The sequence below is a fragment of the Tachysurus fulvidraco genome, chromosome 11, assembly GCF_022655615.1.
Source record: "Tachysurus fulvidraco isolate hzauxx_2018 chromosome 11, HZAU_PFXX_2.0, whole genome shotgun sequence".
Classification (NCBI taxonomy): Eukaryota; Metazoa; Chordata; class Actinopteri; order Siluriformes; family Bagridae; genus Tachysurus; species Tachysurus fulvidraco.
In genome coordinates, this window is record NC_062528.1 from 9,151,668 (window position 1) to 9,170,866 (window position 19,199).

General features: G+C 40.5%; 1 pseudogene; it reads right to left on the minus strand.

The window, feature by feature from the left end:
- Positions 1-6,301: 6,301 nt before the first annotated feature.
- LOC113661241 lies at positions 6,302-17,874 on the minus strand (annotated as a pseudogene).
- Between the last annotated feature and the right edge of the window lie 1,325 nt (positions 17,875-19,199).

The following is a 19,199-nucleotide window of genomic DNA, read 5'->3' on the forward strand; positions in this document are numbered from 1 at the left end:
AACTCAACCTCAGAAGATCTGAGACTCACTGGCCTAATCACTCTAGCTGTTTTCCAAGTTTCACAAGGCTCAAATGGTTGGACTCGAACACTGTCCCCTGATGTGCAACAGTCCAAGTCTTTTGCTGTGCGGTTGTAGTATTTCTCTTGTCTTTGTCTGTTGTTAATCAGTCCTTGTTTTTTATTTGACAATTTAGGCTCCAACAGTGTATCTTTAGTAGGAAGAAGGGTCCGGGTCCTCCTGCTGAGAAGTCTCTGTGCTGGACTGGTGTTGAGACCTTGACTCGGTGTGTTGCGATGGTCCAGCAGGGCTAAGTATGGATCCTGTCCAGCAGCTGCAGCTTTCTGCATAAGACGTTTTGCTGTTTTAACAGCTGACTCCGCCTTCCCATTGCTTTGTGGGTACCCGGGTGACGATGTTCTGTGCACAAATTCCCACTTTTTGCTGAACATTTTAAAGTCATGTGAAGAGTACTGCGGTCCATTATCGGAGATGAGCACATCTGGAATCCCCTGACGAGCAAAGTGTGCTTTCAATTTGTGAATCACTGTGGTACTTTTGGTGTTCGGTAAATAATCAACCTCCCAAAAATTTGAATAATAATCCACGGTTACTAGGTAGTCTTTATTGTGCCAAGAAAATAAATCAGTTCCAACCTTAGCCCAAGGTCTATAAGCAATGTCGTGGGGATGCAATGTCTCTTTTTGTTGCTTGGGGTCAACTGACCTGCAGATGTCACATTTGAAAATAAACGTCTTTATTTGCTCAGTCATCCCTTGCCAGTACACACACTCGCGCGCACGTCTGAGGCAACCTTCCACTCCCAGATGTGTAGAGTGTATGCGGCTGGTCAGGTCAGCTCTTAGTGTGTCAGGAATAACTGCTCTTTCTCCCCTAAACACAATGCCATTCTGAAAGCTCAGCTCATCCTGAAAAGCAAAATAGTGTTGAATGTTTTTCTCAATGTCTTTTTTGTTCTGAGGCCATCCTGTAAGAATCAACTTAATCACTTCCTGCAACTTTGTGTCTTCCTTTGTAGCCTCGCGAATAGCTGATAGTCTTTCTGCAGAGATTGGTAAGTAGGTAATCATGTTGACAGTCTCTAGATCTGCCTCTGTGTCTCCCTGATTGCTGTCAGGTAAGTAAGCTCTGCTGAGTGTGTCAGCTAGTAGCATGTCTCGCCCAGGCACATAGATCACGTTAATGTCGTACTTCTGCAGCCTGAGTAATATTCTCTGTAATCTCTTTGGTGCACTAAGTAGCGGTTTTCTCACAATATTCTCCAGTGGCTTATGGTCACTTTGAACAGTCACTTTTCTACCATAAGTATATTGATGGAACTTTTCCATTCCGAAAACTATGGCCAAACATTCTTTCTCGATCTGTGCATAACCCCTTTCTGTGGGTGTCAGCGCTCTGCTCGCAAATGCCACAGGTTTACCTTTCTGTATCAGGGCTGCTCCTAGTCCTGTCTCTGAGGCATCACATTGTAGGGTTAACTCCTCATTTTGGTCATAGTACTTGAGCAATGGTGCATGTGTTATTTTGTCTTTCAAACTTTCAAACTCACCTCAGTCCATTCTCACATGTTTTCCTTGTGTGTAAGTTGTCTCAAAACTTCACAGTCATCAGAAAGATGATCACAAAACTTTGAAAGGTAGTTCAGCATACCTACAAGTCTCTGTATCCCCTTAACATCTGTAGGCCTCGGCAACTCCCGCACTGCCCGCACTTTCTCCGGGTCAATGCGGAGGCCTTCTGCTGTCAGCAAGTGTCCAATGTAGGGTACAGACTCTCTCCTCAGTTTAAACTTGTCTGCATTGAGCTTAATGTCTTTTTGTTTGCACCTCGTTAGAAAACATCTTAAGTTTTTCTCATGATCTTTGTCTGCTTCCTCTTGTGTGTCACCCTCCCCTGTGATCAGTATATCATCTGCTATAATATACAAACCCGGTAAGCCTTCCAGTGCTTGCATGAGTTTCCTTTGGAAAACTTCCGGAGCTGGGCTTATGCCCATTGGCATCCTGAGCCAACGATACCGTCCAAATGGGGTTGCGAACGTGGTGAGGTAACTGGACTCTTCATCCAGTTTGACATGGCAAAAATCCATGCTTTACATCACAAACAGTGAATACCTTGGATGTTGAGAGTCCTGGCAGGATATCATCAATGGTTATTAGAGGAAAATGGCTCCTTTTTAGTGCTCTATTCAGTGGTTTGGGGTCTATACAGATCCTTGGCTTTCCATTTGGTTTTGTCACTAACACCATACTGCTTATCCAGTCAGTGCTGCGCTCCACAGGTGCTATGATTTCTTGGCTTTCAAGATTCTTTAGTTCCTCTTTGAGTGGGGTCATCATTGCAACAGGCACTCTGCGTTTAGGCAGTTTTACTGGTGGTACACTTTTGTCTATTTCAGTGTTGTACTCGCCTTCTAGGCAGCCAACGCCTGTGAAAACGTCTCCAAACTCTGTTTTTATTTTCTCCATATTTGTCAGCTGCTCACCGTTGTCAGTCGCTTTGTCTTTACATTGTGTTTTCACTATACTGTCAATCGCCAGTATGTTCTCATACTGTACTTTGATCAACTTCATGGCTTCGCTAGCTTTTCTTCCCAGTAGCGGGATCCTGTCCTCCTGGTCCACTACTTGAAACTCAAGTCTATATAGTTTATCATTTCTCGGATTTCGGAGTTTGACGTTACATTTTCCAAGTGGTCGTAATCGGCTTTTGTTGTACATGACAAGTATTTACTCTGAGTTATCCAACTGTATATTTGGGTTCAACAGTTGCATTGGGATAACATTACAAGTAGCACCACAGTCTATCTGAAAGTTAACTAGCTTTTTGTCCAACAACATACCTGCAAAGAGATGTTGACTTTTGCTGTGTGCTTCTTTCACTTGATTTATTGTCTCTTGGTTTTCACTGACATCTGTTAATGTCATGATGTCCTCACACGACTCACTTGATTCCGAAATTGTGTGTACCGGTCTGCCTTTCTTGTTTTTCTCAAACCTGGACTTGCATTTTGCAGCAAAGTGGTTCTCCTTTCCACATTTCTTACACTTCTTTCCAAAGGCTGGACATCTGTGTTTATTTTTCTCATGTATGTTACCACAAAAGTTACAGTTAATCTCCTCCTTTTTGTCTCTCCTTGGATTCTTTTTCATTGCATGTATTTCTTCCACCGTTTTACCATGTATGGTTTTGCTGTTCTCTTTAGACAGTTCAGCAGCTCTGCATATTTGCATGCACTTATCCAGCGTTAAGTTTTCTTCTCTTAACAGTCTTTCCCTCATCACTCGGCTCTGTGTACCACAAACAATGCGGTCTCTTATTAGTGAGTCCTTAATGTCACCAAAATTGCATGTGCTGGCCAATACTCTCAAATCTGTGACATATCTGTCAATATTTTCGTCTTGTCCTTGGTCTCTAACAAAAAACTTATATTGCTCAAAAGTCTCATTCAGTTGCGGATTGCAATGTTTATCAAACAGCGTCATCATTGTACTCACTGTCCTCCGCGTAGATGTATCACCGCTTGTCAGCGTTGCTAAAAGTTCCCTCCCTCTCTCTCCAAGGAGGAAATTAAACAACTTAACTTTAGTTGTCTCTTCTGCATCGGGCATAGTGAGGTCCGTATACAACGTAAACTCCTCCTTCCAACTTTTCCATGTTTTCGCTAAGTTGGCTGAATCTAGTAATGGGCGATATAAACGATATACGATATAAACGATACAACATTGGCCTACGATAGAGATTTTAATTCTATTGCACTATCGCGATAATGCATGTTGATGACGCAATCTACCCGCGAAATTTAGAGCCACGAGCTGCAGCCGGCTGCAACGAATCATCATATTCGTCATCTTGAATAAACATGGCTGAAAGCGTCAGCGAAACAGAGGAGCTCATTAAAAAGACCGGTGCAACATCTATTATTGGTTTGGATTTAAGCCGTCCGACGAGCAGCAGAAAAATATACTCTGTAGAGTGTGTGGGGCAAAAGTTCCAGCTAAGAGCGGTAACATGACTAATCTGTTCTACCACCTCAAAACTAAACATGTCGTTGAATACCAACGGCAATGCAGCCAACCGCAAGATCCAGTACGAAGAACGCATGAGAGAAAATACAGGAACTGATCCAAACCTCAATCTAACAGTCATTTTCAAAAGGTACTCCTTATATTTGGAAGAGCTAACAGGCTAACGCTAGCGCTAACATGCTAACACCAGACAGTTTTTCCTGTGCTTTGCATATTTTGTGTCCTTTAAGAAAATAACTACATTTGCACTTTTTACTGTATATATGGCATGGCACTACTGTAAAGAAACTTTTATACTTTAAAAATTCTCTTTTAGTTGACGTATATGTTCCTTATACTGAAAGTATTTTACTTATTTATTTTGTGCTTTCATTTAGCACTTGTTTTCATTTGAAGTATGTGCACTACACTTGGAAGAATTTTCTTTATTTAAAATAGCCATGCCTAATACTGGAAGTATATCCCTAATTCACAGTGTCCATTTTTTTATTAACAAGACACCAGTTTTAATTTCATTAGGAGAACAAAATGTTTAAAAGCAAATGTGTTACCTCGGCTGCAGGTTTGAAATATGCTTTTATTCAAAGTATCTGTGCATTTACACTGAATAATTTTCTTTGCCTAATTAATACTGGAAGTATTTTCAGTACAGTGTATGTTCCTTAACTAAAAAGACACAAGTTTTTATGTTCTCTGCAACTTGGGTGGCATTTAAGAACCAAGGACTTGAACTAAGTATAGTGCCTTTTAGAAGGAAAGACTTATTTATCTGCAACATTTTGTTGTATCATTAGTTTTGCTTTTTCACAATAAATGTTCTCAAAACGACATGTTTCTTTATTTCTTAAAAAAATACATTTAGCAGTTTGGCTTTCCTAAGGGTCTGTGTAACCTGTTCTGAAATAGTTCTATTATAATTTATATATCGCAATATATATCGTTATCGCAAGAGGCTGTAATGTATATCGCAATATGGATTTTAGGCCATATCGCCCATCCCTAGCTGAATCCAAACAAAGTATCGGAGGCGGCTTGAGACCATCCATCGCGACGTCTGACGCTCTTTTCTGCTCCGGTTTAGGCTCCGTATACACTGTGTAATCCCTTGCACGAGCTCGCGTGCTAGGCTAACCACAACAAGCTAGCGGCAGTTTTCACTCCTCACGGCTCGATATTCGCTTCAGCTGAATTCACGACCGCTGCCACCATGTTTCATTCTGTTCTGTTTTATTTAAACTATACAGAATGGACGGTTAAAGCAGTATCATTGCTTACTTTTATTTTTACATGTGTACACAACATTACACGTGCCCGAACCTCCGTACGTCACTCACTCTCACTCGTGCATCACTCCAATCTGTCCCCTTGGGAACATGACAGGAAAACTAACAATCCACTTGTTACAATCAGAATCTGTTACCTCCCTCTATTTCACATGCAATGAATTGAATGTTCTCCATATTCACCAGAGTGTAATGCCTGTAATGCCTTATGATATTTCATATATATATATATATATATATATATATATATATATATATATATATATATATATATATATGCGGCTCTTTGCCCGTTTTCATGCGGCTCTTACGATCATATCGAAGTTTGTATTTGTGTCTTTTTATTGTGCGTGTTCGCTTCGCTTGAATTCAATACGGTATTTTCGTCAAACGCGCACTGGGATGAAAATACCTCAAAGTTTCCCAGTAGGAGCAAAATAATTTGAGTAAACAATTTGTGTCAAGTTCGCTCTCAAAATGGCAGGGACAATAAAAGGTGATGATCCTGTGTGCCCATGTGTATGATGTGGCTCTTACGGTAAAACAGTAAAAAATGTGGCTCTTGTCTCTGACTGGTTGGCCACCCCAGGTCTACAATAACGGGAGGTCCTCCAGCAGGTGCTTCCATGGCGGTTTCTGTTGTGCTTCCGTCTCCTTTTGGCAACATTACGCTGAAATAGAGCGCGCGGAGCAAAATCTAGGAGCAGTGATTCGCCAAACCTCTTATTGCAGTCGCACACATTTCTTCTGATTTTATTTTGTAGTAACGAGTAACGAAGATACTTAGTGGAAATATAACGGAGTAAAAGTATACATTTTATCTATTATATAGGTGAACATATAGGTGCATAATATACGTGCATACATGTGTATGCACGTATATATGTGTGCATATAATATAGGAAAACGGCCAATTTTATATATGTCACATATCAAAAACCTATATTGAAACATATAGTGGAGTAAAAGTGAAAGTTGACATAAATTTAAATAGCGAAGTAAAGTACAGATACGTGAAATTTCTACTTAAGCACAGTAACGAAGTATTTGTACTCCGTTACATTAAAACATTGCATTATAGATTACACATGTCCTATGATTCTGACAATATCTTCAACAAAATATTCACAGAGAAGGCATTTGTAGGGTATTTTTAATCCACAATAAAATCTTAATCAGAAAATTAAACCAACATAAAACAGATAAAGGATGTTCTGCACCTTCAAATGTAATTTAAAAAATCCTCCACAAAGAGAGGTGTATTCTGTCTCAGACTGGTCACCTGAATGAAAAAAGTTCAATATTAGTAAATGGAATTATTACAATGTAGTCATTAAAGTAAATTATTAAATAACACAAATTAGGAAAATCTTACTTGATTGGTAATAATCGTAAACTTTGATCACTGCTGGCTTGAGATTCTTGACAGGAAGACATTATCTTGTAAACACACTAAATCATATATGTTTGTGTGTAATAAATCATACAAGCATGTTTCTTGGGCAGGACATACTGCACAGTTGTAATATAGGTAATGATAAGTATCGTATAAATGTTATCCTCTTACCTCTTTGATATACGTGATAATATGGTCATCTTTAGAATCAACCCGTTCAACCAAAAGTCCTCTTTTCAGCTACAAAAAAAACAAAATTAATAATTATTCTAATGTTACCATGTCATTACCAAGGAATTTGCATGTCTGTTTATCTAGACATGTATATTACAGAAATCTAAGCAACGTTCCTACTCCTTACTTCAGCAGGATCTGCTGTGAACCCTGATAAGAGTTTTATGTCCACTATGATCATGTTAGTGCTGTTTAGTGCCCCATTATATCTGAAAAAAAAAACACAATTCATTAACTTCAGCAGTATCCACATTAATAATTATAGCAAATGAAAAAAATCATTATTGTCACTATCTATCGCGCACATCTATTGTAAGCCTTTAAAATAACGGTATTTGCTTATACCATGAAGACATCAATTACACGTTCTTTTCTTTCTTTGCGACATAGATTTATCACACATGTATTCTTACCCAACAGTGAACTTCAGGGACAAAGTGTGTCCAAACGATTTTGTGCAGTTTCCCTCAGTCTTTGCTGTAATGCTCAGTGTACTGATTTCAGTAGGTGTGGGGACATTGTAGAAAAGTGATGTCTGAATGCAGGGATTTAAAAATGATAAACCATTAATCAATCAATACACAGGTAATAAATAATAACAAACAAAAAGTTTTATAAAATCATTTGTTGAGATAACTGGGAGGTCAGTGCTTTTACAGTGTACATACAGAGCTTGCTGATCCATAGGACTGCAATTTTCTCTGAAACAGAATGTTTCTTATAGACACAAGGTTTGTACGATGCATGTAAGAGAAGCATAAGATGCACTGACCTGCACTGACTCACAGGTGGAGCCCTTCACATCAATGCTGTATTTACCAGGAACATCCTCCAATGATCTTTCTTGGTACAGTAATTTGTTGTTTTGGTTCACATCAAAGTTTTGACTGTGTCCAGCTGCAGACTTTACAGTTACTGTGCTAGAGTTGACCTGAAGTGAGAACAGCTAACAGCACATAGGAGCTGATTTCCACTGACAATGAGCTGGAGTCATCTAATGCTGACTGAGACCAGTGAAGACGACCATCTAAAATAAAAGAGACTAAATTATTAGGATTATTAGGACGTGTACACATAATCATAGTAACATTTCTACAGCAGAAACAATGATTATTTCAATTATTACATTTTAGTATTACAAATTGTTGACAACTTAGTCCAATGAATTCCAATGAAGATGACCATCTAAAATAAAATGATTTCAAATATCACCTACAAGATCCTCTCTTGGGTTACAAGCACGCATTTAGAAAACACGTTTTACTGCCGTAAAATCAATTATGTTCAGGCTTCCTATTAAAGGTGGGGTCTCCGTTGTTTGAGAAATGCTTCAGAAAACTGCATTGGGCCCCCAAACAAAACAAAAACAAAACTAACGTGTAGCTAATGAGCAGAAAGGGGTGGGTCTTGTCAATATAGGCAGAGAGAGTGTTCAGTGTGCATGTGTGACATTTTTAACATTGACATGGGGGATAAAAACAAAGAAAGTAAACGAAGAAACGCTTACGATAAGGCAAGAAGTAAGACCCATGTAAATATTGGATCAGCTTTCCAGCGCTGGAGGAGCGGGAAGGCCTGAGATGGGACACCGAGGTTGCTTCTTTCTTTCAAGATAGGTGAGTAATGTTGGTTTTGCTTTGTTTCACAGAACTAATATATGCCATCCTTTGCATGATTATGCTTGTGTGTCATTTTTGCTTGTTTGTTTATCTGCAATCGTATTGTTCTTCCCTTCAGCTATGATAAAGACACATTTCTTTCCATTAGTTGCCTGGGTTGCATATAAATGTGTGGGCGCAGCTATCAATACAGGGGTGGGACCCATTTGGGTTAGGGGCGTCTTTGTTTTTGGTGATTTCAAATGTCAACATTGGCTTTCAAACAATGGAGACCCTGCCTTTAAGTGCTTAGAATGTGACATAGTTTAATCCATATATTTTCCTTCATACATAGTTTGCAATAACATTTTTCTATTTCCAATAACGACATTCAGTAATCTTAATTGAAAAAAATATTTTGTTGCATTTATTAAAAAAATAGTGTTACAAATTCTTCTAATAATTCAGTACCTCCAGAAATTGCAACATTATCCAACTTTTTAAATAGTTGCTCCCGATTTTCTTTCTCTCCTGCCAGACTGAAAGTGTAGGCCAACAGTGCAGTGGTGTAGGTGTTTGTCAAGGTACTAATAGAAGATTTGAGGCACAACAGTCCTTTATTCACAACAGGATCCTTCAATTAAAACATAATACATTATTGTGTTGAAGAAAATAATGATTTGGAAAGTTTATTTAAAGGCAGGACTTAACAAAAAACAATGTGACTGTAATTGGGTTCATTCTATTGTAAATGTAGTAAAAACAGGAGATGTGAATAGCATCATGCTCTTACCTGGACTGTGTTCCCCAATTCAAGCAATGATGCAGTGATGTAGGCGGTAATAGACACATCATCATTTACACCACCCTACAATATGTTAGAATGATATGCATGATATAGGGATAAAAATTAAATTCAATAAATTTGTGATAAACCCTGAGTAGTATACATACCTTCATTCTATTATTGAACAGCCTACCTTGTCTAATAAAACATCCATCTGTTCTGTTCTGCATACGTAGGAGCCAATTTTTTGCACTGTTAAGTATTTCTGGATCAATAAATATGTAACGTTGTGCTTTGCCAAACGTCCTCAAGACAAATGCGGTTAACCTGGTGGAGATGTATTTGTACATTTCAGAACAAAATTAATTTTCAGGTTTCTGGTTATATTTTGTAACTTGCATCATCAACTGTCATGTACGGCACACCTGCCTCACCTCCGCACTCACAACGGAGGGAATCGTCTCTGGAATACTAAGCGCTTCCGGACTACACTTCCCACTACACCCCGCTCAACCTAACCATGGCGCCAGCTGTTCCCCATCAGCTGACGCGCTTAAATAAGGAAACGAACTTGATCTCATTGCAAAGTCTCGACTTGCTTCTGCAGTCATTCCGAACGTTTCCCGATTGTCTGTTCTGATTGTTTTTGATCCTGTTTCTATTACCTGTTTCTCTGATTCTCTGCTGCCTGCCCTGACCTCCTGCCTGTTCTTCGACTCCGATCTGCCTTTCTCTGACATTGTGTTTGCCTTGCTTGACCCTGCCTGTCTGTTCTGCCTATTTAAATAAACGCTGCAAATGGATCCTTACGACTCCGCCTCATTACAGTATCCCTAGTAGCTTATTGAATTAACCGGTTTTTTATTTCTTCTCTGTTAAGCTGTTTTGGTGCTTTTCAAATTAATCTGGTTTTAGAGGCTACGTTTGGACTGTTATTTGTATTCTGTATTCTTTTTTTTGTTTCCTTTGTTTCTATGAGTGTATGTTTATCGTGTATATATCCACCTACGACTATCAGATGATGAACTGTGATTAGTGAGGCTTAACAGAGGGAGAGTATATTTGTGTCTTATTTTTGGTTTATCCTGTTTTTTTTTTTTTTTGGTTTGTCAAGGTGTTAAATATTAAGCACTGATTTATTGTGATTTGTCCCTTCTGTAAAGGTGGATCCAATCTAGTTTCTTGTCAATTGTGGGTAATTAACCGGTAAACTGTACATGATATTTTAAAGTATTTTTAAGAGCAATGTTTTTTTGTAAAATAAATTTGTATTATTTTTTGTATATCCGAACCAGCAGGGTCATTCACATTATTGTAATTTCTTTTTGGTTTAATTATTCTTTTTTTTGCTTAACTTATTTTCCTGGCTAACCCAGGTGGCGTAGTCGGTCCTTTCTCATTCTTGATACTTTAACCAAAGGTTACATATACAATGCATAATACAATCATATATCTATAGACAGGCTCAGGACCAGTTGTGATATTAAAAGGGTGAGGACTCCATCCCCATTGTCGGTAAAAAGCCTATACAGAGGCCATTCACACCTGGCATTAATATGCATCCTGGTTGATTAGATAACAAGGGGACAACCAAGAAACATAGCCATTCACACCTGACATTATTAATGAGTCTTCAATGACCACTTGTGATCAGATTTCATGCATTGTTTCAACAAGTGGAAGATTGTCCTGTAAATACCCTCATATTAATTCTAAAACGGCTGAATGTTATATTCATTATGTAATTTCAAAACCAATTCACTGTGACAGGGAGCTAAAATATCAATACCTTGTCCAAATATTGTGCCTATATATTTCTAAATATTTATGCATTTACACATGTCAAAAGTATGTAAAAAAGTAGACTTGCAAAAACAATGGATGAATAAACCCATGTTGATCTAGGATAAAGATGCCACATAGTACAAAAAAAAATACAAAAAAAAAAAGAGTGTCCAGGTTGCACAAAACATTTTAGGTTTTCATGCCACCCTGAAATCAGTGCTTGTATACTGTACATGAATCTCAGGGTTATACATATAAGACCATAAAATAATTCATCAGTGCCCCAAGTAAACCAGACACATAATATTTATTGTAACACTGTAGATATGTTGTTATACTGTTAAAACATACATACACATTTCAGTAAACAGTTATGCAACTTTTTAAATGCAAGCTATCATTTACCTTTAATGTATTGTAAGCAAGGTCAAGTAACACATCCCGTTGACGTCTTACATGCAAGCAGCCTTCAACATCTTCAACCCCATATGGATATTCTGATAACGTTTTCACTGGCAACAAATTAAATATCTAAGGGAGATACAGTTTGTCTTTATTATAAGATAATGCAATACATCTCAAAATACACAAAAATTACTTCATGGCCTTGTGCATGTATGATTAAATTTTACATTAATATAAATATGTTACTTACAACTTACGTTATTTTATTTAACTTATTTTACCTCAATATGCAATAAAATGGAAATAAAACACATTACCATATTTGTGTCTTGTTATTCTGACTGTTGCTTTCAGGCTTTTTCACTGTGCTTCACATTAAGTTGTATCACACCACCCTGGGCATGAATTATTATTACCTCCTGTCATGTTTTATTTCTTAATTTATTTAATACTGGATATGACAGCTAAAAGAAATGAACCCTTGTAAACACACCAATTCATCCTTCCTTCTAGATGGATAAGCCAGTAATTGAAAAATGTTACTTTACATAGTTTTTATTTATTTATATTATACATATGTTACTGACATAATAAAATGGATGAATGTTCAAATTTAACAATAGCACTAAATATGGAATAAAAAGCATAGGGCAGTCAAGGCAGAGCACTGCAAGCTGATTTATTACTTGTCTCCCAACCTGTATGTAACGGTCTAATTATAATGTGTTATGATTATTCTCATCTCTTTCAGTTTTCCCTGTGATTAGTTTGTCTACTTAAACATTCATTTAGTTGCCATTGTTGCCTTTCAATACTAAGCCTTTATTAATGTTTCTGTTTTTGTTCTTGCTATATTACTTTGTTTGCTGATCACCTATGCTTTTGGACTTTTTGTCTAGATAATTATTAAAGATTCCTCCAGCTGCTCTTGTGATGAAGTGTTGCATATTTTATTTCCTTATTTCTGAACTGTGCTTTCCCTGTGTGCCTGATTTGTGGTTATCCAAAGACTGATTTTCCTGCCTTTTTGTCATACCTTCTGCCTCACTGGAACAGGATCCAGGACTAATATAATTACACTGCTAAGGATCAAGAAGACATCAAACTCTAAACAGTAATGCAATACCTGCTCTTTACATTTCATGAAAACTAAAGCCTTAGTTTCAGCAACTAAAATCTGTTAAAAATGTTATGTATTAAGATGGTGTTGCTATAAAATGACGATCAACATTTTTTAGGTTTTTGTTATTTTGACATTTTATTTTTAAGTTTATTTATTCTTAGATTTTTAGTAAATAATTCCTGGTCAAGGTTTATCAAAACATATACTGTACAATTAAATTATTTTGTATTTATTTTGTTTACACTTAAAGGGCACTAAATTTTAAAACAGGCTCAAAAACTTGTATATATAAAAGATTTAGTAAATCTTAACTCCACCTTGTCAGTGTCTAGCCGTTTGTTGGACTCCAAGATTAACACACTCTGATCTATTGCACTGAGGCCACACAGTGACCCAGGATGGGCTGAGACCTCAATTGTGTTCTTCTCACCTGGAACTGCTTTAGAGGGAGGGAACTGTAACGAAACCTGGAGTCCACCAAAGAAAAAAAGTTTCCATATGTTCAACATTCATGTTGAGTCGAAATCTAATACAAGTCAATAACTAGTGAACATTTAAAAAAGAACAACATCAAACCTGGAAGGTGCTAGCATTACCTTATTTCTGAAACCCTTTTCAACATCAAAATTCCTTCTAGCTACAATGACGTTCTCACTGGGCAGGACAGAGTACGCCACAACCTGCACTACAGGAGCCAGCTCAGTAATAACAGATAGTTTAAATGAGGTTTTTCCTTTTCTGAGATCTGTAGATGCTTCCACTTCAACTGTCTCATGCCCATGTTGGACTATGGCTCCTTTAGACAAGACCTGAATCAGAGAGAAAAAAAATATAATAATTGTCCAGTGTATTATATATGGATTTACAGCAAGTTAGTTCCCTTTCAGAACTTGAGCTGCGTCGAAACGCTATGGGAACGCCCCTGCGTGACCGCGCTCTGAACCACGTGTGTAATCTGACCACTAGGCGTTGGGACGTGACGTCATCGGCGGGTGACGTTGCGTAAACAGGAAGCTACAAATGGCTGCGAGAAAGCGCTGTTTTTCTGATACTGTGTTTTTCTGATCGAGTGATGGCTTGCAGACAAAAATTCCGAAAGTGTGTTTTTCCGTGTCCCCGTTATATTACCGGGAAGGATTCACACGATCGATGGGTTGTTTGCTTGGGAGTAGAGCATGCACAATCGGCTCTTGAGGGAGTCGATTGCTCGCCAGTGTAGCCACATGGCTATGCGCACGCTTCGCTCCCGGAGAGCGCTCTTCGAGAAGAGCGCTCTCCCTCGCGGCTCCGGTCCCGCTCTTGCCGAGGCAAAGCGGCGCCGGCGCTCGTGGGGCTCGCAGGTCGATTTAGCAGCGGGATTGGAGGCGGATGAGTCCTCTCCAGCCTCGTGTGCTGAATCGAGCTCCGGCTCTCGCGGAGAAGCAGGCCCGATGGCTGTTTCTTCTCCCGGCGTGAGCAGCACGGCATTACATGTCTCTCCCTCCGAGGAAGGATAGCTGATGGATGCTAGGGAGGACGTGGGCTCCTCACAGCCTGTGCTGTATGAGGAGCTCTTCGAGGTCGTGACACGAGCTGTAGCCAAGCTGGATTTAGATTGGCCGGTGGAGCAGCAGAAGCAGCACACAACAAGTAAGCTGGATGAGCGTTTCCTGTGCCTTGTGTCACTTCCTCAGTGCCGGAGCCTGCCAATTTTTTCCCGATCTGCATGCTGAGGTGTCGAGATCCTGGAAAACCCCGTACTCTACGCGCACTTCTCCTAGTCTGTGTATGGGGCTAAGGCGTGTGGCTATGGGGCAATGCCGCATGTGGAAGAGACGCTGGCTAGCTATCTCTCCCCTACCGTAGCATCATCGTTAAAGGCTCCGGTGTTCCCTACTAAGCCGCTACGTGCTACGTCAGCCTTAGTAGGGAAGCCTTACGCGGCAGCAGGTCAGGCTGCGGGCTGTCTCCACACCATGAGTGTGTTGCAGGAATACCAGGCTGACCTGCTACCTGATTTGGATGAGGGACTTAGCTCTGAGACCGCTGATATTGAGGAGTTGCCGACTTGACTCTTAGGGCCACGAAGCACATGGCACATTGGCCCCAGCTGCTCTGAGCGGGTCAGAGGGGGGGGTTCCCCCGAGGAACTTTCTGACAGCTTGGGAGGAGCTGCCAGGAGTCTCATGGTGGGTCCTGCGGACCATAGAGGACGGCTACATGGTTCAGTTCGCGTCCTCTCCTCCCCGTTTCAACGGGTTGTTTCCCACCCTGGTGGGAACCGAGCAGGCTCTGGTCCTGGAACAAGAAGTGCACACACTCCTGAGGAAAGGAGCCATTGAGGTGGTCCCCTCCTCGGTTCAAGAGTCAGGCTTTTACAGCCCGTACTTCATCATTCCGAAAAAGGATGGCGGATTGCGTCCCATTCTAGATCTACGCTCCTTGAACCGCTCTCTCAGGAGGCACAGGTTCAGGATGCTAACCCTCATGGAGGTCGTGACTCAGATCAGGTCAGGGGACTAGTTCATCACAATAGATCTGGAAGACACGTACTTATACGTGTCTTCCAGATCGTATTCACGTTTCCATCGATACGTATTCACGTTTCCATCCTTCCTGCACACAGGAGGTTCCTGAGGTTTGCTTTCGGGGGCGAAGCTTAACAATATCGGGTCCTCCCATTCGGCCTAGCACTCTCACCCCGCACCTTCACGAAATGCGTCAACGCAGCACTGACCCCGCTGCGTATCCAGGGCATCCGCATTTTAAATTACTTCAACGACTGGTTGATTCTGGCTCAGTGGGAGCGCCAGGCATTGCATTATCGAGATGTCGTCCTCGCCTGCATGAAGGTGCTTGGGTTTCGGCTAAACGCCAGCAAAAGCATGCTCTCTCCAGCACAGAGAACCACCTTTTTGGGCGTTATATGGGACTCGGCCAGGATGCAGGCACGGTTGTCACCTGCTCGGGTCGAAGTCATCCTCACCTCGGTCAGGAGAGTGCGGGAAGGCCAGCCACTCACTGTGAAGCAGTTCCAGAGGCTGCTAGGGCTCATGGCTGCAGCGTCCAGCGCAATCCTGCTCGGCCTCCTGCACATGAGGCCCCTATAGTGGTTGCTGTGGGGCAGGGGGTTTTCTCTTAGGGAAACCCATATTGTTCCATCAAGGTCTCGCGGTGTGCCCTTCGAGCCTTGGATGTTTGGAAAGACCGAACGTTTCTGTCCCAAGGCCCCATGTTGGGGGCTTCATGTCGCCGCGTGACGCTAACGACAGATGCCTCCCTCACGGGGTGGGGTTCGGTCATGAGTGGCCACTCCGCCCCGAGGTGGTGGAGTTCATATGGCGGAGGTTCTACAGAGCCCAGGTGGATTTGTTTGCGACCCGGGAGACCTTGCACTGTCCCTCCTTCCTCCCAGGAGAGATCTCCTCTCGCAGGCGGGCGGAACCCTGGTGCATCCCTGCCCAGAGCTGTGGAGGCTGTGGCTGTGGCCCCTGAGGGGGCACAGTTCATAGCGGCTGGTCTCTCTACCGAGGTAGTAGAGACCCTTCTCCGCTCCAGAGCTTCCTCCATTTACAGCCCCCGAACAGAAGCGACAGAACCGACTGTGTCCAGTGCCCTCTGGCTTCCCCGCACCGTTCGGGGTCCGAGCTCACTCCACCTGGAGTGTTGCGGCCTCTATGGCCTAGTCTGTTGGAGTGGCACTCCAAGACATCTGTGGCGCTGAGGGTTGGTCCACCCCTTCGTCAGGTTCTATGACCTTGACCTCAGAGCCACCCCGGGCTCCTCTGTCCTACGTGCAGGTTCCAAGGCCCACACTCTCTACGCAGGGTCTGGTCAGTGTGGCGTGATTGGACACTCGTTCCCATAGTGTTTCGACGCAGTTCGAGTTCCGAAAGGGAACGTCTCTAGGTTACGACCGTAAGCCTAGTTCCCTGAGGAACAAGACGCAGCATCTCCGTGCCACACTCCCTGCATCCCTGTGGTGCTTACCTTCTCTCGCAGGAGCTAGCGTCTTGTCCATCTCGCAGCCATTTGTAGCTTCCTGTTTACGCGACGTCACCCGCCGATGACGTCACGTCCCAGCGCCTATTGGTCAGATTACACACGTGGTTCAGAGCGCGGTCACGCAGGGGCGTTCCCATAGTGTTTCGACGCAGCGTCTCGTTCCTCAGGGAACTAGGGTTACGGTCGTAACCTAGAGACGATAATGCAGATGACAGAAAGTAGTGCAGCAATCTCAAAAATCATACAATTTTACTGCATGTACTTACCATGTATATAATATCAATACTGTAACTTTCAGTAGATTCCCCAACAATATAGTATTTAATTGTTATGGGAATTTCATCACCAAATTTAAATGGTTCTTCTGAGCTCTCTATTGACAGTTCACTGTACACTGGACTGTAAGGTGTAGCAGGTTGGAGCAGATGTATATGTGTCTCCGCAGTTGAAAAGAATGTTTTTTTGTATTTATGTTTGCTCTGTATAGACACTTGCCTGGATAACAACAAACAAGAAACAGAATCTTTGATTTTAAGATTTAAATGTAATATTACTTTTTATGATGATCATTTTGTGAGTGCTTAGGTCAGCATATCATACCTTCAACACTATCTCTGTTTTAGGATGTTCAGGCGATGCAAATGAGAAGCTTGCTAATCCATTACTATCTGTAGTGAGATTGAGCATTATCTTAATAGAAAACCAGTGACCTTCTAAAAGAGACACCGTCTTGTTAGGAATTGGTGTTCCACTGTAGGTAGTAACTTTAATCTGTTGACCAGGAAAAGTCAAAATGCTGTAATTTTGCCAAGGTTGGCAAAATTAATAAAATAAAAATAATAGAAAAATTACTGGACCAAAGTAAATTTAAAATCAAGAAAATCTTACTTTTCCTTCTATAACTGTCTCCCGTTCAAAGGTTTTTGGTAAATCCAAAAGTTCCACTTTACCAATTAGGTATGTGAGTGATATGATTTCAGATTTTGCCATGGAAAATTCTAAACAAAAACCACAATATTTATAACAGAGTATTATAAGTATTATAACTTTAAGTTAAAAATGAACAATTAGTATTTTATGTCTCCCTTATCTCTGTTCTGAAGAGATCTGTTACTGATTCACCTGTTCCTTCCTCAGTCAGTGTAACAGTATCATTAAGATTTTTTTCAAGATTATCTTCAAATTCAGAATTCATAAAAGTTGACATTCATTCAGTATATGAAAGACACAACCAGTCTGACTCATCTATTTGGAAAACACAAAAACAAATACCAGGTGAGAACTTTATCAGTATAGACATAAAAACATAATGCTCTTTAATACAGTGTTACTTACGCACCTTTACTGTTTCAACCAGGCATGGTGAAATCATTGGAGCATTCTGATGGTAATTATAAGTCTGTATAAATTTACGACACACTTGCACAAGTGCTTCCCCTGGTACTGGCTGTCCATAAGTGTAAATTAAAAATCCACATCGAACCCCGACCCTGGAGGTGTAAGGCGAACGTGCTACCCACTAAGCCACCGTGCCCCCCTGTACATTAACACTCTAGATTAATTTATTAGAAAATTACTGTGAAACAAGATATTAAACAGTAGGTGCTAAATTGATCTGTGCATAGAAAAACTTAGACATTTTCTCCTACCTTTTGTTCAAGGGGAATAAAATTAGAATCCATAGTGACAATTCTGAAATTCACTGTTGAAAAACAATGTTAGAGAAATGCAATGTTTTGAGCTGCAGCATCAGCAACAAATAAACCTATATCTATAAAGCTTTATTAAACAGTTTATGTGACATTAAGTATTGCAGATACTTACCGGTTTGTCCTGGATTGTAGATGGGTATATCCATCTGAATAAATGCCAGTGTGTCGTGAGATTTAAACATCACTTTCCTTTTCTCTGTCATCATAAAAGTTTCTCCTTTGACTTCTACTTTAATCTCCTGCACCGATTCACCTTCAACATTTGGAGCCTGTGAAGATGTGTTCCATGTGGAATCACAAGAAGCATTAATATGATCATAAATAAATAAATAGATAAATAGATAAATACACAATAATAATAATAATAATAATAATAATAATAATAATAATAATAATAATAATAATAATAATAATAATAATAATTTTAAAAAAATCATCTGGATTTCTTACCACAAAATGAGAGCAGTGATGAAATTCCTTTTCCACGGTCTCGTAAAAAAGAGCCCTGTCCTGTTTGTTGTTGTAACGTGTCTGTCTGTGTTTTCCCCTTGTTTCTGTCTGCCGTCTCTCCCTGATGTTAATTGTTTGCTCCGCCCACTCATTGCTCACCATGGACACTAATTACATTCCATCTCTTCCCCAGGTGTCTTGTCTTTGTCTCTAATCGTCTCCGCTTTGTGATTGGCTCCTGTCTACTATATTTACTCTGTCTGTTCACTTCCCTGTTGTTGGTCGTTGTTTGTGTTGGTGTTGGTGTTTGGTGTGTTATGTGGTCTGTTCCTGTTCCTGTTCCACCCTATGTTATAGCCTGTTTTGCCTGCTTATCTGTTTTCTGTTTTGTCA